Source organism: Manduca sexta, chromosome 16 (genome assembly GCF_014839805.1).
Source record: "Manduca sexta isolate Smith_Timp_Sample1 chromosome 16, JHU_Msex_v1.0, whole genome shotgun sequence".
NCBI lineage: Eukaryota > Metazoa > Arthropoda > Insecta > Lepidoptera > Sphingidae > Manduca > Manduca sexta.
Window position 1 is genome coordinate 9749629 of NC_051130.1, and position 8314 is coordinate 9757942.

The 8314-nt window shown below is 34.9% G+C and overlaps 1 protein-coding gene across 2 annotated transcripts in view; it reads left to right on the forward strand.

The window, feature by feature from the left end:
* LOC115454885 (probable beta-hexosaminidase fdl) overlaps positions 1-8314 on the forward strand; it is a 122122-nt gene that overhangs the window by 21589 nt on the left and 92219 nt on the right. The window lies entirely within an intron of this gene.

Genomic DNA, 8314 nt, shown 5'->3' on the forward strand with positions numbered 1-8314 from the left:
CCGGTGTTCGCTCAGACCATACTTGTCAAATGGTCAAACTTAATTGTGTAAAACAAAGAAGTAAAAACATTATTAAATTTAGACCACTATCCCTACGTAATTTGCAGAAATTTAGCACAAAACTTAATTCCGTGCTGCCTATGCTGACTTGCGACTCGGACAACCCAAATAATATGTTTGAAACATTATTAAATAGTGTGACAAATGTATTCAATAAAACATGTAGTGTAAAATCAGTAACACTAAAAATAAAATATCTTTCAGTGCTTGGGCAACCAAAGGTATTAGGCGTAGTAGAGATGTTCTATACGAATTATATGACAGAAGGTCCTTTACACCTGATGTCAAATTTACTAATTATGTAAGAACATACTCTAAAATTTTTAAAAGTGTATGTAGGTATGCCAAAGCTGCTTATATTAGTAGAAATATAAAAAAATCGGATAATAAAATTAAAACAACTTGGAGAATAATTAATACTGAAACTGGCAAAACTAAGTGTAATGACAAGATTGTATTAAACATTAATGACGAACTAGTTTCAGACAATAATTCTGTGGCTAATTACTTCGAAAAGTTTTTCAATAACATACCATTTGAGACGACAAAATGTCTGCCATCCTCACCAGAGGCAGCTGAGTCATTCTTAAAACAATATTTAGATTTATCAATTCCAAGTTTCGAATTTGAATGTGTTACTCATTATGATGTTATAAAAGTATTCAGGAGCTTAAACATGAAGAGTACTGAAGATCTTTGGGGTTTGTCTGTTAAAGCGTTGCAGTCAGTGATAGTTAGCATCGCCCCAATCCTTTCTGATATTTTTAATTGCTGCATAAGAGACGGCATATTCCCTGATCTTATGAAGATAAGTAAAGTAGTACCAATTTTAAAACTGGTTGCTCCAACACCCCTCCAATTATAGGCCTATTTCTATTTTACCAGCTTTAAGTAAAATATTCGAAAAGTTAATGCTTAATCAAATGCTGGTGTTCTTTAATAAAAATGAGATTCTACATGACAGGCAATTCGGTTTTACAAAGGGTAGGTCCACGCAAGATGCAGGACGTGCATTAGTTAAAGCTGTGTTGGATGCCTGGGAGGGATCGCAGGATGCTTTAGGGTATTTTGTGATCTTTCCAAGGCGTTCGATTGCGTTGATCATGGAACCCTCATTTTAAAGCTCCACTATTACGGCATCAGGGAGTGGGGCTTAAACTAATATCTTCATATTTATCGGGTCGGAAACAAAAGTTTTTATCAACAACGTTTCCTCTGCAGGGTCCACAGTTGGGATTGGGGTCCCCAGGGTTCAATTTTGGGACCATTTCTGTTTTAGTTTATATTAATGATCTACCGTACATTATTAACAAAATGGCTGAAGTTGTATTATTCGCTGACGACACTTCACTAATATTTAAACTAAATAGAAGGGAAGGAAATTTTGTAGAGCCAAATAAAGTATTTAAATTGATTTCTGACTGGTTTTCTGCCAATAATCTTCTATTAAATGCAGCAAAAACTAAATGTGTTCGATTCTCGTTACTGAACAAGATTAATGGAACTGATATTGATTTAGACGGGAATAAACTAGAATTAGTACCCTCTACAGTCTTCCTTGGGGTTTCTATCGATAGGAAATTACAATGGGGACCCCACATTCAAAGAATTTCGAGTAAATTGAGTTCTGCAGTCTTTGCTATTAGGAAGATCAGATATTTAACTGATGTGGCTACGGCAAGGTTAGTATATTTCGCTTACTTCCACAGCATTATGTCTTATTGCATTCTTCTGTGGGGTACTGCAGTAGATCTGCAGACCATTTTTATTTTACAGAAAAGAGCGATTCGTGCAATTTATAACCTTCGGTCTCGCGATTCCCTTAGAGAACTGTTTAAGGAGGTGAATATACTGACTATGCCAGCTGAATACATTTTTCAAAATATTATGTATGTCCGTAAGAACCTAGGTACTTTTATGAAAAACAGTGACTTGCACTGTTTGAACACTAGAAATAAGAATAAACTAGTTGTTCCAAATTTCCGGCTCTGTAAAACAAATAAATCTTATCTAGCGAATTGTATCAAATTCTATAATAAAATCCCTCTTGAAATAACCAATCTGCCCGGCTACAAATTTAAGTGTCATGTTAAGCGCGAATTAATGTCAAAGGGGTATTATAATGTAAAGGATTACCTCGATGATCAGACGGTTTGGAAAAACAGTCCTGCACACCCTGTCCAACCCTATGTTAACGCCAATATTATAAATTAACTACATAAACGTCTCATGTGTACCTTTCTACAATTTTGACATTATACTGGGTAACAGTTTTAAATTTATGTGACATATTTTATTTTATATTGACTCATTGAATTATCAATGTATAATAGACGACCGACCGATCATTTTGTTGCACCAGCCTTAAAATTTATAATCTTAATTATATTGACCAAGATCTGCGACAAAATATGAAATGAAAATATTATGTTTGTAAATGTAGGCGTATGCACGCTGTACACTGACTGTTTCATAGTTTTTATATTTTTTTTAGTATTATTGTTTTTTTCGTTAGTTTTTAGTTATTGCTAAATACTTTTATGTGGATTTTCTCCGCAATTTTACGGTGATGTGCGTGTATTAGCTTATATAATTAATCAGACTTTGTATAGAAAAGACTTATTAAAAAATATATATATATTTAATAACAATATTATAAATGAATAGACAATTGATGACAAAATATAAAGCCCGGAGTTTCTTTCTGCCTTTCTTCTTCGGGTAGTCATCGCTTAGGTAGTTAGTGAAAGGCTGGTAGGTTAGCTAGGTTAGGGCTTTTATTGTCCTCACCGGTGAGGATCGCGACGCGTTTCTCCCTTATTGTTTATTTAAAAATACATACATACATAATTTTATTTCTTCTTCCCTGCCAGCCCGAGCTGGCTTCTTTGTTTACTAAGTATATTTTTCATTTATTTTATTGTCTTTGTTTATATAAGCTAATCTAATTAAGTAATAATTGAATATTCTCATGTACCTTGACTTATCATAAGTGCAACTATGTTCGCCTACGTGATGAATAAAGCATTTTTATTTTATTTTTTATTTTATTGAAGAAATACCTAAGCGAAGAGCAATTAGTGAACCTGCATGACAAAATATAACCTTGCCAAATCCCAAAACATTTATACCTATAAAACACAGTCCCCTTTTCTGTCTGTCTGTATGTGATCAATTTCTCGAAATCTCCTGAACGATTTTTTATGAAATTTGGGATGGATATAGTGCAAGACCCTAGGAAAGTTAGCTTACTTGCTATAAAGAAAATATTTGGCGGGACTTTAATCAGAGAAAACTCCTTCACACGGGATAAACCGCGAGCATTTAAAAACACAATTTTAGGCGTATAAAACTTTTTCATTCCGTTTAGGCCAAATTATTTAAGAAACCCAAACGTTGTATTTAAGATATAAGATTAAAATAAAAAATAATGATTTTCATTGCGTGAATGGTTTGCCCCATATCATCAGTCGGCGAGAGATAAGCGTTCATGTGGGAATTGTTGCGGAGAATCCCACAGTTTTCCTTAACTGATATTGAAATTAATGAAATGAACTGATATTTAAATAAATTATCATTTGTTTGACCGTATAAAATGTTATATATTATTTAGATTCCATCAATATCAACCCTACCAGCATATCGGAAAGCTATTCTCTCCAGAGAAGAACGGGCAAGATACTTGTGATGCTCGATTCAAAATCATTTTTTGGTATGAAGTACAGTGAGGGATACAGAGAAAAAATACATTTTTTGTTTTGTTTTTTGTTTAGCGCTATTCATTCATTCAATAACTAAATAGGTATAACTTTTTGTATAGCTGAATGATGTGCTCATTTCTCGCTTAATACTAAACTAGATCATAAACAACACAATATAATCTTTAATCACAATCAATTATATGTCATATTACCTCGCTCAGGTCCAATAACGATATAACTAAATATTTGAAAATGATTGTAAAAGACCAAAGGCATTCCTTTTTGGAGCATGCAATTTCGTACCGGATATACCTCTAAGTTTCGCCACACCAGCCCAATAAGGCTCCAACCCCTTGACATATTAATTTAAGTATCGATTTTTATGACTGCCGTTATATACGGGAGCATTCCGCAAATATGCCTCTTCAAATATAATAAAACACGCTGCTCGGACGTCTCGCAGCCTCCGCTAATAAACTGTGACTGTTGAGGCAATAAATTTGGCTAATGTCGACTCCAATAAACAGGCCTTACGACTGAAAATAGAAGAATATACAAATATGTTTGGGTGCGTATGAGTGGGTGTATGCGATTTTCGACTTAATTAATGCTGTGTAAGTTCACCCAGTTGTTAAAATATTATAGGCCAGTAATACTTTAGTATTGTAACGATAAGGTCTAAATTTGAACATAAAGTACCTATACAACTTGGCTGTGTGGTAAGGTATCCTTAATCCACAGTAACAATACTATTAAATTAGCAGCTAGCTGCCCTCTCCTCTATGCTTGCAAAAATATCATAAATTAACTAGCTTATGAACGCGACACTGTTCGCTATAAAGTTCGTTACCGTTAAAATAATGATTATTTGACTACATAATAAAATAATTTTAGAATGGCATCAATAGTTGCGGAGATTAGCGTCTTCACGAAAAAATAAAACAACCATTATACAGTGTTATAAAATAAATATTACTATAGAAGCGACAAGGTCACCAGAAATAATCTGTTAACAACAAACGTAGGTTTATAAAAACTCTGAAACAATAAAAACAATGATAACTTAACGCTCGAAATAATTAGTGTATGGATTTACCCACTAGTATCAGCAAAAACCATTACCATTGAGTATTATTAAGGGTACCTAAACAATATTTATTTTTTATAAAAATAAAAAGAACATCGAATATTAAATCTACAGAACTTCCTTGTCACCTTAACTATTGTCTCTAATTTTCTTTATACTGAAAGAAGGAAGAAAGAAGTTTATTGTTGGAAAGAAAAATTTAAAACTTAAAATCCTACATAACATAAACAATTATTGCATCAGCAATGGGCTTCCCATTCAGCAATAATACTGCAATACTGCAGGATAATTATAATATTTCGTATAGTGGTCGCCATTTTATCCAAATATGTTATAGGGCTGGTTATGTGTATGCTAAAATCCAAATTCATCCAAAGCCGTTCAGCAGTGCGGGTGATTTTCTAATATTCAAACACCTTTATAATATAAATTTAATAACAAATATGGCAGATTTGCATTCGAATAAATACAGGATAACAAACAAAAATCTTTCATATCCACAATCTGAAGACTCTTGAATAAGTTAAATTGCATGCGATATTTCCTTGCTGTTTGTTCGTTCGGGAGTTATAACGTTATAAACCGAAACTTTTTTAATAGCACTATTATCTGCAGACGTCGGCAGATAAATGAAACGTCACGTCGGGAGACCACCATACATCATTTCGTTGTCGCGTCACCAGCTAATAAGATGGCGTTTGTTGTTGCTTGTTTTTGTTTTTTTGATGCTCGTCTGGAGTCCAAATAGTGTGGACTGACGAGAGATGATTACCCCTCGTCAGTCGATATAATTATGCCGGCCTGTTTGAAACAGGACATAACAGGCTGATCCCGGAACGCGACACTTATGTGGGCCACCGTGAAGGGTTTTACTGTAGAGGCTTTGGGTATGGTGGTCCCTATACGAGCGGAAATAAACATCCTACGTAATAAAAACACCTGGCAGGAACAAGCAGGCCGCTTGTCCCATAGTAAGCCATACGGACGCCCATACATATATACCATAATATACCATCTAAAATTTGGATTATTAAGTTCATTACACTGCACTGCGCTCGTCACCGTTAGCCACTGAATTACACAATGTTCTGTAATTACATTAGCTACAATGTCCTTCAAACTGGAACAAACAGTGCTCGCACAATACTGTCCGATAGCAGAAGACTTGCAGAGGTACCTATTCAGCCGGACTCTTGTATACAAATACTTGCTAGTATTGAAATAGTGTGTTTACGCAAAATTTGCCTTTTGTGGCCCACTAACTCCTTTTACCAGCACTTGTTCATCAACCACGACTTGTTCGCAGAAACGAAACGGTACTATATGTGAGGCACAGCATTCAACTCTTATTCATACAGTGCGTTCTATCCCATACACATTCTAGTTAAAAGCTAATATTTCTTACCTATCTTACTATTACTGTTATGCGTTTTGTGAAGACGTTTACATGTTTGTCAAAAGTAAACGCAAAAACTGCTAAATTGATTTTGAATCACACACAGGTCAAAATATATTTAGCTATAGTTCTTTCTAATAGAGGTTCCGGTGAAAGTTACGACACAGACGAAGCCACCAGCAATATCTAGTGTATAGGTAAAATAGTGTACAGGTATAAATATACAGGGAAATGTTGCGAAAAACGAAATTATAAAGACATTATTAAACTCTCAACCTTGAGACTGTATGCTCGAAAATTCACGATAATACTTTATTTATACAGCTTTGGCTGGCCGCGTTTGACGTAATCCTTTCTCTGGGATAAATATTGCCTAAATTAACCTCTATCACGAAACTCTTATCTGCCAATAAAAGAGACGACGATAGCCACAGTTTACCACACGTAGATACGTAAAAAACGATATTAACTGGGCCTAAAAATAGATAATTGGATAGATGTATAAATTTCTGTTATATATTTGTTGGATTAAAAATGTTATGCATAAATCTGTTTGCGCTCACAATCTGATATTGATAACTTATTGCCATTTGATATCGTCGTAATTCAAGCCTGCCTGTTCCACATAGTGTTTTTTTAATTCACATTTGTATTGCATTTCTTATTTCGCAACAGCTGCCGATAAATAATACGTTTCATTTCGCGCAGTTTTGAGAAATTGGCGCGAATTCCAGATAGTGATTTGAGCTATTTAATTTCCTGGTTTAGCTGTCGGTATATGATTTGTATCGTGATACGAGTTTTAAGTTTTTATTTTTTATTAAATTAAGACGCAAAACAGATTATAATAAAAAACTATAACAAATTATAATAAAAATACAAATAAAACTAGAATGTATTCCTAAACTGCGCCCTTATACTAGTTAATTTCTTAAAGTGGGGACTAAGATAAATGAAAACTATTGAGCACTGTGTATAGTTAAACAAAATTAAACAAGAAAGTAGTATTAGTGTAACTAAACAATAAATAATTCACTATTGCCGGTAAATATTAATTGTTTTAGACTTCTTGAGAATGATCCAAATCTGCCATTCATAACGTCAAGGTGTTTGTGTTTTTTCGCCAAGTCATTATATGAGCGACACATACGAACTATCAGATTATGGAATAAATATAGTTAATAGGAGTATAAACAATGACGCTCATCATATCATAAAATCAGAAAAGTCACGCTCTTCTTATTAACTGCAATTATATCACTGTTTTTTTTTACATTCGATAATCCGTTTACGGATATCTGCCGGACCCGCCGATATACATAAACTCACCTACCGACTAAAAATCCGCACTTCGACTTTCTCCATAATATCAAAGGTCGCAAGTGCATGCAACCACAACCCTGACAGGAATCAGCTCTAGGGTAGAGCTTATCGCCATCCAAGGAAGGACACCTTGGTAAAATCACTCTCTCTAATATTAAAGGTCGTGTAGTGTGCAAGTGCATGCAACCGCAACGCTAACAGGAGTCAGCTCTAGGGTAGAGCCTGTCGCCATTCAAGGAAGGAGACCTAGGTAAAATCATATGCGTGCATAAAATACTGCATGCCAGCCTCTTAGACAATATTTGCCTGGTAGCGGGTCACCCGCCCGCCATCTAAAGCCTGCTTTGGAAGGGCCCTTATTCCACTCTAGTACAGCGTCGGCGTTAGACACATTAAGTATTTGTTTTATTCCTAATCCTTTATACCTATGTCCTGTCTCAACGACTGAATTAAGGGTTGGAGCGCCTAAAAGTGTTCACACGAAACCGGTGCTATCGCATACGACGATTTTCTTTAAGCTACATATCTATTATCTTAGCGCTTGCAATAAATAAATACTATATGTTTTAACACAATAATTGATTTTTATTATGGGATGGATGTATGAACTATTTGGCCCCAAGAGTTGATTCAGTGTTCAATCAGCGTTTCGCCGTCCACTGCTGAACGTATGCCTCTCCAAGTAAGCGCCACCATCCCGATCTTAAACAGCCCGCATCCATTCTCTACTCAACGCCTTTTCCAACT